The sequence below is a fragment of the Hemibagrus wyckioides genome, linkage group LG15 (genome assembly GCF_019097595.1).
Source record: "Hemibagrus wyckioides isolate EC202008001 linkage group LG15, SWU_Hwy_1.0, whole genome shotgun sequence".
Taxonomy (NCBI): domain Eukaryota; kingdom Metazoa; phylum Chordata; class Actinopteri; order Siluriformes; family Bagridae; genus Hemibagrus; species Hemibagrus wyckioides.
Window position 1 is genome coordinate 7,248,048 of NC_080724.1, and position 20,068 is coordinate 7,268,115.

The following is a 20,068-nucleotide window of genomic DNA, read 5'->3' on the forward strand; positions in this document are numbered from 1 at the left end:
GGTTATATTTAATTCAAACAAACAAAAAAAAAAGAGAGTTTTTTATTTGAGCCAGATACGGATATTTGTAGCTGAAACAGTTCCAGATAGAGAGAGTGGCATTGTGTTACTACTACTCTAAAGTAATCTATAGTCTCTTTATGTTTTGTATAGCTTAACAGAGCAAATTTATTTGTAAATCCAACTGGAATTTTTGTCAGCTCCCTTCTAGCTGTGGGCTCCTTTAAATCATCACCTTTCATAACTATAGCGATGGCCCTGCATGCATGCCTGTATCTCTGTTTATCAGTGTGTGTGTAAGTGTGTGTGTGTGTGTTTGTGAGAAAGTGATTATATGGAGCTCGTAATGATGGGAAGAGACACATGAAGGACTGATACTCAGCACTGAAACAGCGCACTATATTGGAACAGCCACTGTCTAATGATAGAGATATTGAGGCCTGTAATTGTTATTATTGCCAAAGCCAAATTGAAACTCATAACCTGCCTGACTCCAGCTATCAGTTGTCATTAAGTAAGAAAACAGGCCTCTCTATGGCGTGCGCTCAGTGCCGCGAGCTGTCTGTTGACACTCAAGTAATTGAGCAGTTGTGCCATTTTGAACTCTCACAAAAAAAAAAAAGTCTCACCAAAATGAACACTTGATTGCAGCATTTTTACATCTTTGGAGGTGATTTGATTTCACATAACATCTCTTTTATAGCCCACTACATTATTAATTTGCAACATGGAGAGTCAAATCTTTTTCGGAGACATTTTCACCATGAGAACAATCGGCTATGTGTGTGTGTGTGTGTGTGTGTTATCTCATTATATCATATCTAACAGAGAGGATGAGGCGATGCTGCCACAGACACACACCATGTTGTGACAGGTCACTGACTACTTTAACTCTATGTATAGTGACAGCTTCTGTAGTGTGTTTGTTTAACCTGAGAGCTTATTTGAAGATCTGAAGTCCATTCTATGTAGGCACTTCTCTTACTGATGTAGTGATGATACTGTATTAAGAAAACATCTATTCAATTGTATTTGCGTTGCATATAGTATAACAATTTGCACAGAGCAGCTTTACAGAAATACTGTATATAAATTCAAGAAATACATTTTAAATGTGTCATAAACTCCTTGAGACTCAAAAATAAACCCATGCTCATCTGGGTGACACCAGATAGTGTGATTATAAAATTATTTCACTCCTATATAGACAAAAAGTGCAGTTGGGTAACCAGGAAGTTCACTTTAACACAAGGTCTTTCTGGTTTAATTTACAGACTGTTCACCCAAAATGTCCTACTTTTCAATAACATCTATATCAGAATATTTTCCTGACCTCTACATGTGCTGTAATGTTTGGTTTTGACCAACTGTTTTTATTGCCCTAACTGCAATAAAACAACGGCTACAAATCTTGACCATTGTTATCGTCTCCGCCCTACATTTTTTGTGTCACACTGTGAAACTAAATTGCAGGCCCTTTATCAGTGGCCTCTTGGATGACATCTAGAGCAATGAGATAGCAGCGTCTTAACGAGTCCGATCCTTCACCTGCTGTTAATGCAATCTACGCCTGACATAAGAGAATGCTGAGTTTCTTTAATATGGAAACAAGACGATTGACGATTGCAGCAAGAAAAACATCTATATTTATAATGATCTGTGAACGCATTCATAACATGCTATCGTGTATTCATCATCATTATTATAAACAAAAAGGTATAATTATTTATGAAAACGCATTACGCTTGCTAGCAATGCTTTATAAGGAAATGCCTTTCACAGTCTGGAAATATTAGTCCATAAGTTACCTCCTATTGTCCATCCTTAATTAGTGCATTTCTTGTTTTATTTTTTTTTCCACAAAACGACTTCTATTAATAAATGAATGCAATTCGATTATTATATGATATGCATGTCAACAATCTTCATCTTAAATAACATATAAGTCATGTGATGTTGCAAAAACATGCTATAAACACACTGTGCTGTAATTTCAATACATACTATGTACAGTATATCATGTATAAATTCTTATACAACAGCACAGTTGAGTTCTTGAATCTGATTGGTCGAAAGATGCATTATGTCTCTGTAAGCAGTCATTCCAACTGTAACATGAACGATGCGTTTATATTATATGTATTCGTTCTACTACATTGTTGTTTCTATAGCAACAGCTCATAGACAGGGCCTTTATGGTTAACGCTCTAATAAATGTGTTAAAAATGTTTCTTTAGAGAGAGAGAGTGAGAGAGAGAGAGAGAGAGAGAGAATGAACTAGATAACTAAGATAACTACTTGTGATAGAGAAAGAAAGAGAAAGGTACTGGTGAAGGAATAACTGTTTATGATTCCTGCCTCTGCCTTGTGTGCATGGATTGCATGTTGTCCCTGTGTTTTGGGGGTTTCCTCTGGGTACTCCGGTTTCCTCCCTCAGTCTAAAACATAGCTGTAAGCTGACTGACATCTCTAAATTGTTTGTGGTGAGTGTATGTGATTGTGCCCAGTGACAGGTTGGCGCCCCATCCAGGTTGTCCCCATGCCTCATACCTCGAGTATCCTGGGATAGACTCCAGGCTCCATATGAAAATGATCCACTTTGACTTTGAATGTATTTCTCCTTACATAATGTATGCATGTTTTTTTTTTTTTGCCACTGACAATATGATATAAACACCACTTCTAATCAATTATTATGCTTTGATTCTAATTAGTCAGAAGATGTTGATTAATTAATTCATTAACGGCAGCTCTGACAGTAGTTCTAGCTGCAAGGTTTACATTAATAAGCTTCTTAAAATAAGGTATAATTTCTATAGGCACTTGTACGTCACTTCACATAAACGGATTGAACAAATATCTTTTTGTTTCTTTGTCTTGAGAAGGAATCTCCAATGCCAGAACTTTAAAACTGCCAGAAGTCAAAAAGCTTTCTGACATCTGAAAGTCTTCAGTAACTGAAGACTAATCACAAGGACAAGGACAAGCTGTGATCTTTTTTTTCTGTTATTAAGAGAGAATAAGAGAGAGGCAGCTGAGGGACCTTAAATGTGCTAGAATGTTTCATGGACATTCCACAATGATAACTATAACAAAAGGTAAAAGGTATGGTGTGTTAGTGTGTACTAAATTTTTGAAAAATGGAAATCTGTAATTGTATATATTGTAAACTTGGTGTGGTAGAAGAGAAATAAAACACTTTAGGACATGATGTTATTGGAAAATAATAAACTTTTGGGTGGTAATTGCTGTCTATGTCAATTCAGGCCACATCACACCACCATTATTGATTATTTACCTTTAAAAGCATGGCCTGTAATATTTCTTATGCATTCTTATACTTTATGATAAATTGTACCTTTATAATTGTATTCCTGTATTTTCCTTCCTGTAGAGTTTGTACTGTTATCTGGTTAATATTACGTCACAGTGCTTTAATGATATTTTCATTGTGCACTGCGCATGGGCTAAAAGGAAGGCTTGATAGTAGCTCACTATTAACATGTAAAGTTCTAGGAGCTCTACATTTATGAAGGTATACATGAGCTTACCATATTTTTCCCACTTCCGCTATCCGAGATTCATCATTTTCAAATTAAAGGGGCAGCTGGCCCGTGAACGTTAGACTGTCACAGTCTGGTTGGTGTCAGCAGCAGTGGTGTCTGCACTTTGAGCTGATTTAGCAAGTGCTCAGCTGTGGCAATATCATTCATATATCTCACAATATCTGGACAGCTCAATATCTCAGGCACAGGGGATTCTCCATTACCTATCGGTGGTGCATAGTGTAATGTAGAAACCTAGAAATCCTTGTAGATGTCAGAGTAATGATGGCTACGTGATGACAGAAAAGAAAATTGTGCATCTCTGACTCATCAGAAATATCTGTAACATGTTTTTTGCAATAGCAATGTCCCAAAATGTAGAGACAAGTAGAGACAACCTCTTACACTCCCAGCTTATTATTAAGTTATTCAGTAACCATGATGAATTATTCAGTAACTACAGTGAAACTAATACTTAAGGTGTGTAGATATGAGGAATGTAAGTCTTCAGCCACCAACTGGTCATGGTATTTTAAGGGCTTGTTGTTGTTCATCTTCTTCTTCTTCTTCTTCTTCTTCTTCTTCTTCTTCTTCATAATCATCATAGGTGTGTGTGTGTTTATACAGTTAGGGTTAGACTTAGGTGTAGGCATGACATTAATTAGCTACATTAATAACGATATAAATAGTAAGTTCTTACAAAGATAGTAAGACAAATGTGTGTGGGTTCTGGATTCATTTTAAAAGTGGTCATGTCCTGTACTGCTTATCTTATACAGGGTTGCAGGGAGTCTATTCCAGGGGGCTCAGGGCACTCAGGTGGGGGATACTCTGGAACCCACTGCAGGGCACAACTGCACACACACTTACACACCCATTCATACACTATAGACAATTTAGAGATGCTAATCAGCCTAGATCACATGTACTGGGGAGGAAACCAGAATATCCAGAGGACACTTCTGAAGCTCAGGGAGAACATGAAAAATACGGGGCAGAGACAAGAATGGAATGCCCAAACCCAGAGCAGTGAGGCAAATATGTTAACCACTTAGCCACAAGCTTATTATTATTATTATTATTATTATTATTATTATTATTTGTATTTATTATTATTATTATTATTATTATTATTATTATTATTATTATTATTATTATTATTATAGTAAAATTAATTTGATCAATGCTTTTTAGCTGTGAAAAATTCGCTGGCATTTAACAGATTAGTAATTTCATATACACACCCTGTCTAGACTTCAACAGCTGAATACTCAGAGGAGGAGCATCCTGGTTTAACAGGCAGCACGATTGACAGGTGAGTCGGGACACCTCCTTGTCCTGATATGTTGGCTGTTGGTCCACACTTTTTTCTCTCACCCCACCTTTTAATACTGTATAATTCATATCTATTATGTAGAAAAACTTGAAACCTGTCGGATGAGTGGAGAAATGTCCAATCGACTTAATACTACTAGTCTTTCCAAAAGAGCTGGATGAAGATTTGTATAAACACACTCTTAGAATCCTGTTTTAAGTCCTGAGCAGACAGAAGGAGCTGGTAGATGTTGGTACTCTATAGCTGACAGTGAGCAGTGAAGCTGAAAAAAAATGACTAGAGGGATAGTGTGTGTGTATGTGTGTGTGTGTGTGCGTGTGTGTGTGTGAAGGAAAACTGAGGGCCCTTACACCCCTCCATGATCCAGAGCTGAGCAACAGTGCTTAAGGTGAAGGGGCTGAGGCGGCAGCAGAGTAATTTAATCGGGGGCTTTACCCAATTCCCCGGGTGGCTGAGTTGAAGAAAGGTCACAAGCGGAAACAGGCCCGACTGACCCCTCTCCCAATTACGAGAGGCGCGATGGAACATAGCGGAGCGAGTGACAGTCATTTAGCAGCTCCTCATCGGAGAGGAAGGAAGTCGCAGATGGATGATAAGGGAGTAAAAAATGATTTGCCAGGACCTGTTAGCCAGGCCTAAAGCCTCGAGCCCCCCCTCAGAGCTCCTGTCGTCCATGTACTCACACACATATACACACACACACACACTCTCTCTCTTTCTCTCTCTCAGTGTCCCTCTGCCTCTCTTCCTCGCTAGCCAGCTCCCTCTCATGGCTCATAGGCCGTCCTTGCTGTCTCCCTACTCAATTCACTCCCTCTCCATCTGTCTATCCTGCTTTCTCTTTCTTCTCTCTCTCTCTTCTGTACTCCTCTCTCTCCTTCTGCACCCCCTCCCATCTCTCTCTCTCTCTCTCTCTCTCTCTCTGTCTCTCTCTCTTTCCCCTGCCCTGGGGCCACGTGACGGCCCTGCATGATTATTGGCGCAATCACTCATGTAACAGGCTGCCCAGCTTTCCGTGGGGCCTTGCGTATTTGTCACTGTCACTTCCCCCAAGTGCTCCACCATTGTCTTGGAAATTGTATGTGTAAGGCAAGAGATGCCTGTGACCCAGTTCGACAAGGGAGCCGGCAATGTGAGGGCGCTCATCACTGCACAGAAAAAAAAAATGGATTGGGTGGGGGGACAGGGGTGTGTGTGTGTTGGGGGGGTGTTGGTTGAACGGAAAAAAGAGAGAGAGGAAAAAAAACAGCAGTTTGATGTGTCCTATTATGTGCCTCGGCTCGAGCCATAAATAATTGTGACAAGTTTTTTGTTACGCGTGAAAGTCCTTGACTCTGCCTCCTGTTCCAGAGCCTCCTCTCTGGCATGAAGACACTGCCAAACCCAAACGCCCCCAACACACACACACACACACACACACACACCTCCCCAGATGATAGATGGCACAGCGCAGCAAATGACAACAGGATAGATTTTTAGTTTGTGCTTTGGAAGGGATCAGTAATGGTGCTTTGCTGTACAAAGCAATAAATGGGAAGGACGAGTAAGAGAAAGAGAGGGTGGGAGAAAAGATTCATGGTTGCACCAAGGGGAGAGGGGGGAGGGATAGGGATCATTCATATTTGAATGACTAAATATATATATTTGTGCATTTCGTCCATGTTTTGTATTAGACATGCAGAGCTACCAGAGTAAACTTATTATTTATTAAATCAAATACAGTACAGTAAGTGATATTTGTGTGTCTCCTTTTTTTTTTGAATCACAGGACAGTTACATTTCCTCCTAGGACATCACACAAAAGACAAATCTGTTGGAGGGGCCTTTGAATATTCATCAATATAATTACAATACGCATGCGTATGCACTGAACTTTGCATAATGAGAATGGACAGGAGCGAAATCGCTCTCGCTCTCATTACAAATGGATGTGACTTTTACCTGGTTAGCTGTGTGGTAATGAAGTGCCATCCACTCATCTATTGCCAAGTGATGGATCTCTGGGCTTGGTTAAAATACCCACAGTAGATCCTCATTGCCAATTAGACGACTGATAGATGACATTATCAGTCATGTTAATGAGGACAGAGTGACATGTATGCCCGCTGTGGTGACCAAGGCCTGTGGATCCTCTGCTCCACTTCACTCCGCTCAGCACCAGCACTTCCTGAGCTGAGCAACTTTTCTCAAATATTAGTACTGTTTCTTTTTTTCTTTTTTTTCAAGTCATATACACACCTATAGACATGAGCTATCTACGCAGCAATTTCCAGACAATGCTATTATCTGGAAATGTTGCACCAGTGAACTGGAATAGAGCTGTCATTTTGTTCTAGTGAATTAAACACCCACTTAGGTGTAATAAGGCAGGATTCAGTGCTGTCCGTCAATCCTTTTTTTTTCTCTTTCAGACATCCCAGATGAATACTTTTCACTCATTTTCTTTGTAAGATTGCAAGATCAGGACATGTCCTGGGATGAAATTGAGACTTGATGTGGTAGAACTTCTTTGAGTCTTTGAGTGTGAAGTGTCCAAATTCAGATGCCCATTAAGGGTTTGATTCTTACCTCTGCTCTGAAAGGACTTTGCATGTCCTCCCCCAGACCAAACACATGTCTTGTAGGTTGACTCCCATCTCTGAATTGTCTGTAGTGTGTGATTGTGTGTACAATTGTGTCCTGTGATGGACTGGCACCCTGTACAGGTCCGAGTCCAAGTCCCTTGGTACAGGTTCCAGGCTCCACACAACACTGTATTGGATAAGTGGTACAGAAAATGGATGGATGGATGGATGGATGGATACATACACACATGAGCAAAAGACAATTTTTCTACTTTAATACATTTTTTCAAGTATGATTACAGAAAGATGCATTTGTACTTTTTTTTGTCATTTGTCATTTGATTTGTAATCCATAGTGTTATTCTAAAGGAGCTTTCAATTTCTCCTTTAATACATTTTTCTTACCTGTAAACACTTTTATGAGACAACACAGAGAAGCAGATAATCATATTACCGTTGCATATTAACAATTTCCTGTAATACACATCCAGCTATACAGACTGTATACACTGTATACTGGTTATATACACAGCTTTTCTTTTCCTTTTCCAGTTAAGTGCTTTTATTATTTTAAGCTTCTGTAGGTTGCTCTGGACAAAGAAATCTGGCAAATGATTCAAGTAAATCTAAATGTATGTATGATTAATATCTAATATAATATTTAGAACAAAAAAGCAAAGAAAAGCATAAAAACCCAGTCCATGCATGCACTATAATCAGACTCTTTTTAGTGCTTTATTATTACTCACTGAAATTCTTTAGTGGAATGTAAAAGCACACAGTGTTCACGTAATTGGCATTTCCTGTGCAAACCCAGCAACACCCAGGCGCTTCCTCCGGTGGACATCCTAATTAAACAAACTCACACAAGCATTATAGCCAAGGTGATAATTTATGGCATTGCCTCGGATAGTTAAAGTTGGCTTCCGTTAAAATCCATCATGTACATCACCGGACATTACCACCCTAATTAAACACCCAAATGCCTGCAGACATCATAAAGCTGCAAAAAAAAGAAAGAAAGAAATTAGATCTGCCCTTAATAAAGCACTACATGTGCAAGTGTAAAGGGGGCAATATAGGTGCAGGAAAATAGGGGAAAGTTATCCCTACTGAAATCTGCATGCAATTTATCTATTTTAGGGGCAAATATTTCTCACAATGTGAAGCTGATTTATTATTTGAAATATACTGATTACAACCAGCCGAGAAAGTGGCATTAAAATAATGACTCCTGAGCCTGCTGCAAGATTGTACATTTAGCACTGCAACAACCATTAGGAATAATCTGTCCAATTAAAGGTTGTGTAATTAATTAAGTGCACGTTCTGTGAGAAAGTCTAGAAGGAAGAATTTATCAAGCTGCTGAAATATGACCTATCTTGTCCAAAAGACTAATATGTTTAAACAAAAGATGAAAATTGATGACAACATTATTTGGAACAAAGTGCTCACTGTGCAACTGCGATGCATTTGTACCCGCTTTCAGCATCTTCGTATTGTCCTTACAGAATTCGTGATGTATTACCCCAGGCAGGCTGGCAGTACCTTTAGACGCGGGCCAGCTCGTTCGTCTGCGGTCCGGATGTAGCCGGTTTGATAGCGAGGTTGTAGAGTGCTTACAAAATATCTTAATAAAACATGCTGAATTAGTGAGAGCAGTTTAGGTAAGACATCAGCGTGCAGATTGATGTCATGTGACGTGAATGTATTAATTCATTAATTAGAGCACGTCTTCCATCAGTTTTAAGATGACAGCGGCGTGTTAACATGGTAATCTGTCAGAATAGGTGCGTGGAAAATGAATTGATATTGAGGAGAGAATATTCAACAGAACTTAGAGCTTAGAAGCTCCTAAGTATGGAAGCATACAAATGCCTTCAAACGTTTCGAAAACCCTGTAGGATAAGAAGCTGTAGCTGTCCAAGAAAAGCTTCAGAGAATATTGAGAATGTTTCAGAGGAAGTGTGATAGCTTGACATTATTTGCGACACAAGAGGACAGGAAAGCCTCCTGGTGTAAGCGCAAAACCCTGTGATCTCTGTCCTACAGCATCAATGCCAAAGCCCAGTGTGTGTGGGCCTTTTGCAGTGTGTGGGCATGTGGGTTTTGTGTAGGTGTGTGTTGATGGAGTGATAGGCATGGGGTGAGCATGCAGGGGCAGCATGGTGTGACCATGCAGGGATGTGTTTGCACATTTTTTTTAGACTCATGTCCCCTATACATCCCCTTTTTTTGTTATTTAAGTCTGCAGCACTAATATCATTCGTGTGCAGATTCAGCTTGCCATGCTCATTAGAGTTTTGCCGCACTGTCTCTCTGAGCCAGCATCCCATATGGCCTCGAAAGAGCTGGCCAGAACTGCGCCGTGTCCCATTCCAACACAGGAACACATGTCGGTCAGCACTCCCAACAGGATGCGGCTTGGAGGACATATTGCACGGAGGCGCGCTGCAAAAAGCAGAGAGGCCTCATAAATCAGCAGCGCAATCCTGACGTGCCACCCACGCTACTCACGTTAAACAGACATACCATTGTTCCGCCGCAGATCTCAGAGCACTGACGTGTCCTCGTTCCTAGCCGAGTTGAGCAATGGACTTGCAATATCTGCCTGTGCTGCGGCATGCCGTGGGATCTGTGACGTGTGTACCAGGATATCTGAAGAGAAATTGCCCTTAGATTCTTGCACAGGTTCACACACACACACACCATGAACATAAACTAGGCACCTATGAGGTACAAGTGCACAGGAACTGGAATGACTGGAATGAGTGTTATTGACTGAAAAGCCAAATCATCATGTTCTGTTATGTTTTTTCTTGCACATAATGTCATCCCCTGAAAGGAATAATTAGGGCAAGTCTGCTGATATTGGAACAGAATAGTCTCTGATTAGCTTGACAACCAAAAACAGGCTTCATATATAACTTTAACCATGCTGTCACAGTAAACAATTATAAGTTGTTGTTGTTTTTTTTTTTTTACCACTTTATGGTTTCCATGATTTGTTTTTAATCTGTCAAACCCAAATATTAGGAAAATGTCTAACTAGCATGATAATTATTAATTATAAATCTATATGAATATATTCTAGCAGCAATACCAGCTGGTATTAATGTGCGAACTGGACTAAAACTCCCAATACCACCCCCATTTTTCCAAACAAAACTTACAGTTCCATTTTTGCCTTTGGCATTATCAGTAATTATTCACTAGTCATAAATAAACACCCAGAACGGCTTAAAGAAATAAGGCTGAGGCTGATTTCTTTCTAACACAGTCTGTTGATTCATTAACAATTGGAACAAAGTGGAACAAAGATAAATAAACCTTCCAAATAAACTTGGAGGAGAAGCTAAAAGAAAAGGACAGATGACAGAACTGTAAGTGTTTTTCTGGTGTGAATGAAAGAATTAAAATTTTTTGTGTACTACGCTTGGTATTTGGACAAAACATGGTGAAAATAGAAAACTTGAATTCCTACCTGCCTTTAGAGAGAGAGAGAGAGAGAGGGGGAGAGTGTGTAGTAGTAGTAGTTTTCCCCCCACAACATTCTTATTATGCAATCGATGAGACCTTGTGATATAATGCATTGCTCATCTCTAATAGTTTCATTTCCAAGCTATTAGATTTTAGCCCTCCTGTCTAATATCATGACCAGCATTCACTGTCTCTAAGAGCTGGTATAAAGGTTTTAATTCTCCATTTTAATGGCTATGATTAAAAACTGACATTCAGTAAGTATGATGGTTAACTCTTTCTTTCCATATCCATCATCATGGGGTGAGAAGTGTGTCAGCCTAGTGGCTGTCATCTGCTGTCAAAACACTGCATGGGCTTGTCACAATAGTGCATGGGCGCATAGACCGGCTGCATCAAGTAGCGTGTTGTTGTATCAAAGCTCTACACAACAACCGCCCGCACCTGTAACCCTGACGCTACAAACGCACCTAACAACCACCAGTATGCGCGTGATGTCACTGAGTTTTCAGCACTATTCGAAAAGTTTGGATCTATATAGTCTGTGCTTTGTGTTTGAAAAGCCCTCTTGGCCTTTTTAGTGGCTGGGGATGGACATGCACATGTGTAGCATTCCAACTATCCCCCAAAAGTGTCATCAAAAAAGAGCCAGGATGACAGCTACTAGTCCTGAGATAGTGAACAGCAGAGAGGCGGAAAAACGAGAGGAAGAATTGAGTGCCGATAAGAGGGAGAGACAGAGAGAGGGCGGCATAAATCCTTTGTCCTATATAAAAAGAAATACTATCCGTGTCATGGAAAGGTGGGATGCCCTAAAATGAATGATAACAGACTCATTAAAAATAACGGCCGCCTAAATGATAAATGACCTGCCTCACCAGAAGAGCGGCATGAGGCGGCCTCTACAAATTAAGACCGCAGTGCTCTGTTAAAGGTGTTATTTCCCCTGCCCCTCTGCCACCAAAATATCAAGCAGCCATGCCATTATTCCCCCTTTATTACCACCCAGCCGGCAAGTCTATAGAGATTTAAAGCTAGGGCCCACATTATCAGCCTCTGTTATTTTGTTAATTATCCCGATCCCTGATTTATGTGGCATTGAGGCTTAATTAAAAAGTGGAATTGCATCAAATTGTTATGGGTTTTATATGAAAGCGCAGTTCGTTTCGAAAGCTATGTGTTTGCAGAAAGGGGTAGTCATTTGATTGTAGAGATAATGAGAATGGCTACTGTGGCCTTGATTACACCATATGGATCAAAACACATGGCCGGGATTTAAATATGCAGCTTCTACACGCTGTTTATGCTCTGGTCCAGAGCCAGCAAATAACTATGGCGAGAATTCGCTCTGACACACCTCAGTCACACTGGCATTATTTCTCTGCTGTTTAACTTTTTAAACTCTATAGTGTTTTATTTCTGTAACCACAGGAACACTAATAAGACAGCAGTCAGATATTGTAACATGGACAGCAGGAAACTGCACTGAATAGCCACCTATTAGCATGTAAATCATAATTAGCATGTACAGTCAAGCTATTCTTATAACACCAGTGTTACTGCCACTAGACATATAAACAAAACCATTTTTGTTATTTGTTCACTTTGTATCTCAGCTATGAGAAACCATTATTGGAGCTTTGTACTGGAATGTATTTAATTTCTTAGGTTAGAAGAAGCAATATTCCAAAAATAACATACCTGCAATGAGCTAGAAACATCTGCTTTACATTATTATAGGAATGTTGCTTCAGAAATGCAGACTAGGAGTGTAATGCAATGACTTTATATGTATGTATGTGTCTATTTAATGTATGTAGATGTATCTGTAACAGTATTCAGCTGTAAACCCAAAGTGGGTGTGGCCTACCCTTGAAGATTTATTTTTATTTTTTATTTAAATATTTGCAGGACCATGTTTTTTGGTTTTATTTCCAACACACTAGTAAATTAACTTACACCACCAAAAAACTGACCAGGCAGTCACTGAGGATGAAAAAAAATAAGCACTTTAAATGTTTTCCTGTCTTCTTTTTTGTCCTGCAAGCTTTATATCAGAGCGCTGATGAAAGTAAAAACCTTCAGTTTGGTTGACATTTTTCAAGCCCCAACCAGGTGACCTGTGAATCGTTCAGGGCAAGCTTTCTAAAAAGAAAGAAAGAAAGAAAGAAAAAAAGAAACAATGCACCTTCTATTCATATCTGTAACAGTCTGTTCATTCTGAATACAGTGTTCATGTTCGAATGCCTAATGCCTACAACTAAAAATATTTATAATAGAAGCATTTCCAGAACACTTTAACCCAAAGGTTTAAATCATAAAATTAAGGAAACAGAGAATTGTTAGCTGGGACTGTGCTCAAACCACACTCTGCATGTTTTCCTCAGGCCTCAACATCTTGCTAAACTGTTCATTAAGAGCAGGGTTACTATTCTGGGTAATATTTTCACCCTGGGAAATGAATTAGTTCACAAAACCACATCACATTATACTTAGATGCACATTCAGATAGTTTAACTTTAAAAGTCTGACTTTGCTTCAACTTGAGAATCAAGTGCATCTTGTTACACAGAACAAAGACAAATAATGTGTACATGACTTTATACGTTATTATAAGGACACAGAGATGATTCCAGATCTGGGAACTGGACATCACAATGCAGGTCAGCACTATTATAACAAGGTTTGGGGTAAATGTCTTAGTGTTGTCTTTGTGAATGGGGAACTGTTAGATCTATGTGTTGTCTAGCTGAGGAACAAGAAGGCAAACAGCCCAGTGCTCATGTCAGACTCTTGTACTGATATATGTCAGGTCCGGCAGAGGAGAAGAGATATTCCTTTCCCCTCTCTCTCTCTCTCTCTCTCTCTCTCTCTCTCTCTCATATATATATATATATATATATATATATATATATATATATATATATATATATATATATACACTATATTGCCAAAAGTATTCGCTCACCCATCCAAATAATCAGAATCAGGTGTTCCAATCACTTCCATGGCCACAGGTGTATAAAATCAAGCACCTAGGCATGCAGACTGTTTTTACAAACATTTGTGAAAGAATGGGTCGCTCTCAGGAGCTCAGTGAATTCCAGCGTGGAACTGTGATAGGATGCCACCTGTGCAACAAATCCAGTCGTGAAATTTCCTCGCTCCTAAATATTCCACAGTCAACTGTCAGCTGTATTATAAGAATGTGGAAGTGTTTGGGAACGACAGCAACTCAGCCACGAAGTGGTAGGCCACGTAAACTGACGGAGCGGGGTCAGCGGATGCTGAGGCGCATAGTGCGAAGAGGTCGCCAACTTTCTGCAGAGTCAATCGCTACAGACCTCCAAACTTCATGTGGCCTTCAGATTAGCTCAAGAACAGTGCGCAGAGAGCTTCATGGAATGGGTTTCCATGGCCGAGCAGCTGCATCCAAGCCATACATCACCAAGTGAAATGCAAAGCGTCGGATGCAGTGGTGTAAAGCACGCCGTCACTGGACTCTAGAGCAGTGGAGACGCGTTCTCTGGAGTGACGAATCGCACTTCTCCATCTGGCAATCTGATGGACGAGTCTGGGTTTGGCGGTTGCCAGGAGAACGGTACTTGTCTGACTGCATTGTGCCAAGTGTAGAGTTTAGTGGAGGGGGGATTATGGTGTGGGGTTGTTTTTCAGGAGCTGGGCTTGGCAACTTAGTTCCAGTGAAAGGAACTCTGAATGCTTCAGCATACCAAGACATTTTGGACAATTCCATGCTGCCAACTTTGTGGGAACAGTTTGGAGCTGGCCCCTTCCTCTTCCAACATGACTGTGCACCAGTGCACAAAGCAAGGTCCATAAAGACATGGATGACAGAGTCTGGTGTGGAGGAACTTGACTGACCTGCACAGAGTCCTGACCTCAACCCAATAAAACACCTTTGGGATGAATTAGAGCGGAGACTGAGAGCCAGGCCTTCTCGTCCAACATCAGTGTGTGACCTCACAAGTGTGCTTCTGGAAGAATGGTCAAAAATTCCCATAAACACACTCCTAAACCTTGTGGACAGCCTCCCCAGAAGAGTTGAAGCTGTTATAGCTGCAAAGGGTGGACCGACGTCATATTGAACCCTATGGATTAGGAATGGGATGTCACTTAAGTTTATATGCAAGTCAAGGCAGGTGAGCGAATACTTTTGGCAATATAGTGTATATATATATATTTTTTCATTTCATTGTCTGTACCGCTTATCCAACCTATACTCGGGTCAAGGGGAGCCTGTGCCTATCTCAGGAGTCATCGGGCATCAAGGAAGGATACACCCTGGACAGTGTATATATATATATATATATATATATATCACCGATCAGTGACAACATTAAAACCACTGACAGGTGGAATGAACCATTGATTATCTTGTTACAATGGCACCTGTCATGGGGTGGGATATATAATGCATTCAGCAAGTAGTTCTTGAAGCTGATGTGTTGGGTGCAGGAAAAATGGGCAAGCATAAGAATCTGGGCGACTATCAAGGGTAAAATCATGATGGTTAGACGACTGGGTCTTGTGGGATGTTTCTGTTATGCAATAGTTAGTACCAGGTGGTCAACCGGTGAACCGGTGACAGGGTCATGGACATCCAATGCTCACTGATGTGTACGGGGATTGAAAGTTAGTCCATCTGCTATGATCCCATAGAAGAGCTACTGCAGAACAAATTACTGGCTATGATAGAAAGGGGTCAGAACACAAAGTGTATCACAGCTTCCTGTGTATGGGGCTGTGTAGCATGCAGAACAGTCAGAGTGTCCATGCTGAACCATGTCCGCTACCAAAAGCACCGACAATTAGCAGGCGAGCATCAGAGCAGTGAATTATATACATACACTCGTGCTTGGTGCTGTCTCTTTCCCAGGTAAGAGACAATACAATACAATATTGACTTAGTCCAGCTTATTCAACACATTCTATATTGTGTAAAATTTGTGAATGATGATCTGGCCTCAGCTTGCTTTATTTTGGCACCTTTTGCCCTGATATTGATGTCTGAACTGCCAGACAAGCCATAACAGCAGGACATGTCACAGCAAGAATTTCAATGGTGCTGAGATTTAACAATTTTCTTCCTCCTATTAAAATAAAAAAGAAGCTTTGTGGCCTCATTCAGCGTGGCTTGAAATCCATGCTGTCTATTGTAAATCACTGGAGTTGGTGTATGATTTCTTTTTTTCCAATTTATTCCTTTGGATATAAGACCACTTTGTGTGTGTGTGTGATTCACATTCCTACTTCCCTTATCTAATTAATAGTTTACTGCTCACAGATTAGGCCTAGTCCTCGATTACACTGGATTTGAAATGGTGAATTCCCAAAATAGTATGTAACTGGGTCAGTTCACTAGGTTTAACACATTTGGTCAAAATCGGCCATTTTAAAAATTCCATAAAAATGGAACAATATTAAAAGGAAGTTTCCTATTATGTGCCTTTTATAATCATGTCCCCAATGGTTCCAGATCTTTCTTTTTTTAAATTTAGAGCAGAAATGTAGCCTCTGTTCTTTGTTTTTGTAACTGGTCTTGGTAAACGTTCAGTTGAGCTTTACTTCCTGTCCCATGCTGTCAGACCTGTGCACATGTAGAAGCTTCCAGAAGCATGGGAGGTTTTGTGTCTCTGTATCCATAGAGTAGGCTTGGTATCTAGTTCTATAAATATTGTTATATTGCTAATGTATACACCACTGCTGTCTAAAATGTCTAACATTCCTTACTTCTAATTCCTTATTCATGAACACATTGCTGAAATATGATCTTTTAAAGGGTTTGTTTGTCACTTTTAATGCCCCCTGCTGGTAGTGACATGAATTGCGAATCTACTGAAAACACGGTAGTGACTTTCCCTTCTCCTAACCAAACTCCTAACTTTCCTCTCTGTTAAAATTACATCTGCATTATGTAATTATGTCTTTTTAAGGATAACAGTCAGAGCTGAGCACCTCTACTGGCTTGGGGTGGAGCTAATTTTTCACTTGGAATAAAATATAAACCAAAGCCTGAAATGAAGAAACCATACACTGCAATTTTGAGATCTGGGTGTTTTTACGATATTCCTAAAAGGAAAGGCTTAAATATGAATGACGGTAACAAAATGCTCAAAAATCAAAGACGTCCTGATTCACTGAGGCATTAAACCGAAGTAATGAACAGAACAGACCTGAGGTTGAAGTTTTTTACTGAACAAAAATGTGAGAGCAGCAGTGTAGGTAGGTCTGAAGATGTATCTTTTTATCTCAGCCTGCAGATATAGGCAAGAGTAAATGGAGAAATCACTTAAAGTAGGTCAGTCCTCTCTTTCTCCTGGGTCAAACACGCCTCCGTATCTAGGCTGTGTTGGAGTTGACGTGACAATGTCAGACGTGACAGTGCTCTGCTGCTGGAGGACTGGAGATGTGAGAATATGGTGCATCAGGGTCCACACGGTCAGGGTTCAGGGCCGAGAACATCACAGCCAGCACAGGGATTAGAAATGTGTATCACAACCTGTCTGAGACTGAGCGAGTGAACATGGCATGTTATAAGGCAGACTTTCTTTTCTTTTCTTTTTTTTCCGAATGACTTGTGAGTACTCCTTGGACTGTGTGTTTGGGTATTGCTTGGTTCCACAAGTTTATATTAGATTCTATTTGTTGTTAAAAAAAAAAACTGTATTGACTCTAAAAATAACTGAGTCTCCCTGACAATTGTGTAACAGTAACTCACAGTGTGCGGGCCAGTGTTATCAGGTCAAAACTAGTGAATAATTTGTATACATACATACACCCAATAAGATATATCACACATCATCAGCTTCAACTTTAGGCTTAAAAGAAGCCCCTCTGCACTGATAGGCAGAGCTGGAGCCAATCATGAGTAAGAGTATAAGCAAAGCAAACAAATGTCTGTAGGAGAAGTTTATTTGTTGGCTAATTGGGTAGGATGGAATGAATTGGTTTAAAAATCAATTCCATTAGCCTTTTTGTGAAGTTGTTTTAGCTAGAGAACTCATAGCCAGCTAGTGAGGTGTACTTGTGTTTCTCTGTATCTTTATATTTCAAACCTGGTTATTTAGGGCAAGAGTGAGTCATCCAGCACGTCTGCTTGCCTTCAGTGTGTAACTTATATTTATAGCTCTGTGTTTTGGCTAGCGTACTAACATTATCCGGCTTGTGCCTAATGTGTTTCACAGGCTTGTAAAAAAATATACAGATTAGATATTGAAATAGATGGAGAACACACACACAGTCAAGTGGATGTGTGTGTATGTATGTATATATACAGTTTCCTCCTGTGCTTCAAGTTTAAGGGGTTCCTCTGGGTACTCTGGTTTCCACTCGCAGTCCAAAGGCATGTATTATAGGTAGATTGGCACCTACAGTGTGTGTGCAATTGTGACCTACTGTCTAGGGTGTCCCCCACCTTGTGCCACATGTCCCTTGGGATAGGCTCCAGGCTGTCCATAACCCTGAAATAATATGTAATGTAATATGTATGTAATTAATATTGTAATACCGAAATATATCCTTGCAAACCCTTGGGCTGTGTCCTAAACCTGGTAATTTGTCAGTACATCACTGGTGTCATTCCTGTTTAGGCATAGTACGTAATACATACATTATGCAGTTTGGGATGCAGCCCTGTAATTCTGTGTGCACTCACAGCTGTGAGATTAATTCATGCCGCAGGAGAAAGATTCAGCACATCCCACATTACGAAATGTTTTTTTTTTTCCACAGCTTTTCCTAGCTTGCAGTAGCATTTTTCTACCAGGGATGGCGAATATTTTTTAATTCTTACAGCCTGTGGCATTAAGCAATTACAATCTCATTGTTACTTAGAACTGCTCACACCCTGATTATTTTTTATACTTCAAACTTGGCACAAATTTGGCAAATGCTATAATTAGCAAGAGTTACCTTGAAAACATTTCCTTATGCTAGTGCAGCTCAGCTAGGGCTTAATGATGCCAACTACAGAAAGCACTCCTATAAACAATAGATATTGCTGCTAAACTTTTGTAGAACACTTCAAAGGTTTGTGCTTCTGGTGAAACCCTTACAAATTCTATGTAGAACCTACAAGAGAGTTTGTCTCAGTATCAGAGAGTTTTAAGTATAATCTTTTTAGGGAGATTAAAAACCTTTAACAATTCTACGAACCCTTGAGAAGCACTGCTTTTCTTTTTAAAGAATGCTTTAATACAAGGATTAGCCAATAGGAATTGAGCAAACAAAAATGTAGCTGAATTAATTTGTAATGAATTATTCATGATTAAAAAAAAAAAGCTCCAATACCAACCATCTGATTCCACATGTGGTGTAAGCCAAGCAAACAGGAAATATAAAATAACAGCAATCTGGATGTATTTGACAATAAATGATGACAAGCAAAGAAAAAGCAGAATGCATATAGAGCTCTGTGAAAATTTCTAGAGGAAGAACTCAAGACGTATTTATGTAGAATGCAAGAAGCCTGAGCAAACATCCCCTAAACATAAAACCATGAGAAGTTCATCTCTATAGGCAAGGCTAGGTGATCGAAAAAAGAGCTCCTCTTACCCAGTATGTTGTTCTTGATGATCAGCCACTAACGGTCATTCAGATGCACTGAAGACAAAAACATGCTTTACTTTTAGCTGTACAGAAGTGTTGCTTTTTTCCCCAGAAATGAAACAAAACCTGCTCTTCTCCACAGCTGTACTCAATCTAAGGTGGCAAGTACAGCTAGATAAGACACTTCATTTAAAATCAACTCCCTAATGTTATAAAGAACAAGCCTAACCGCATAAACATACATGTCTCCACTTTTCATGGCCACTATGTAAACCAGGAAAGCTTAAACAGAGCTAAATAAAATGTTCTGTGATGTCCATGATTGATTATTGTTATTGTATAAGTAAGCTACTCACTTTGCTGTCGCAAAACATGCACTTGTACTGTGGGGAAAGAATGGTAGTGATGCATCCCTAATAATTCTAACCATTAAATCCACAAGTTTTCCAGTATCCCTGCAATGACATCGTACCTCTTTTTTTTTTTTCTCATGAAAAAGCTCTTTCTCAGCTGTGAGGTATTTACACTGTTACTCTAGTGTTAAGTGAAGCTTATATAATCACATTCAGGAGGGA

General features: G+C 39.8%; 1 long non-coding RNA gene across 1 annotated transcript; it reads right to left on the reverse strand.

Moving 5' to 3' along the window:
• Positions 1–7,797: 7,797 nt before the first annotated feature.
• On the reverse strand, positions 7,798–19,634 carry LOC131365658 (uncharacterized). The gene is made up of 3 exons (XR_009206723.1): positions 19,500–19,634; positions 9,978–10,103; positions 7,798–9,896 (listed from the first exon to the last, which is right to left on the reverse strand). It is a non-coding gene; the product is annotated as an uncharacterized LOC131365658 (long non-coding RNA).
• Between the last annotated feature and the right edge of the window lie 434 nt (positions 19,635–20,068).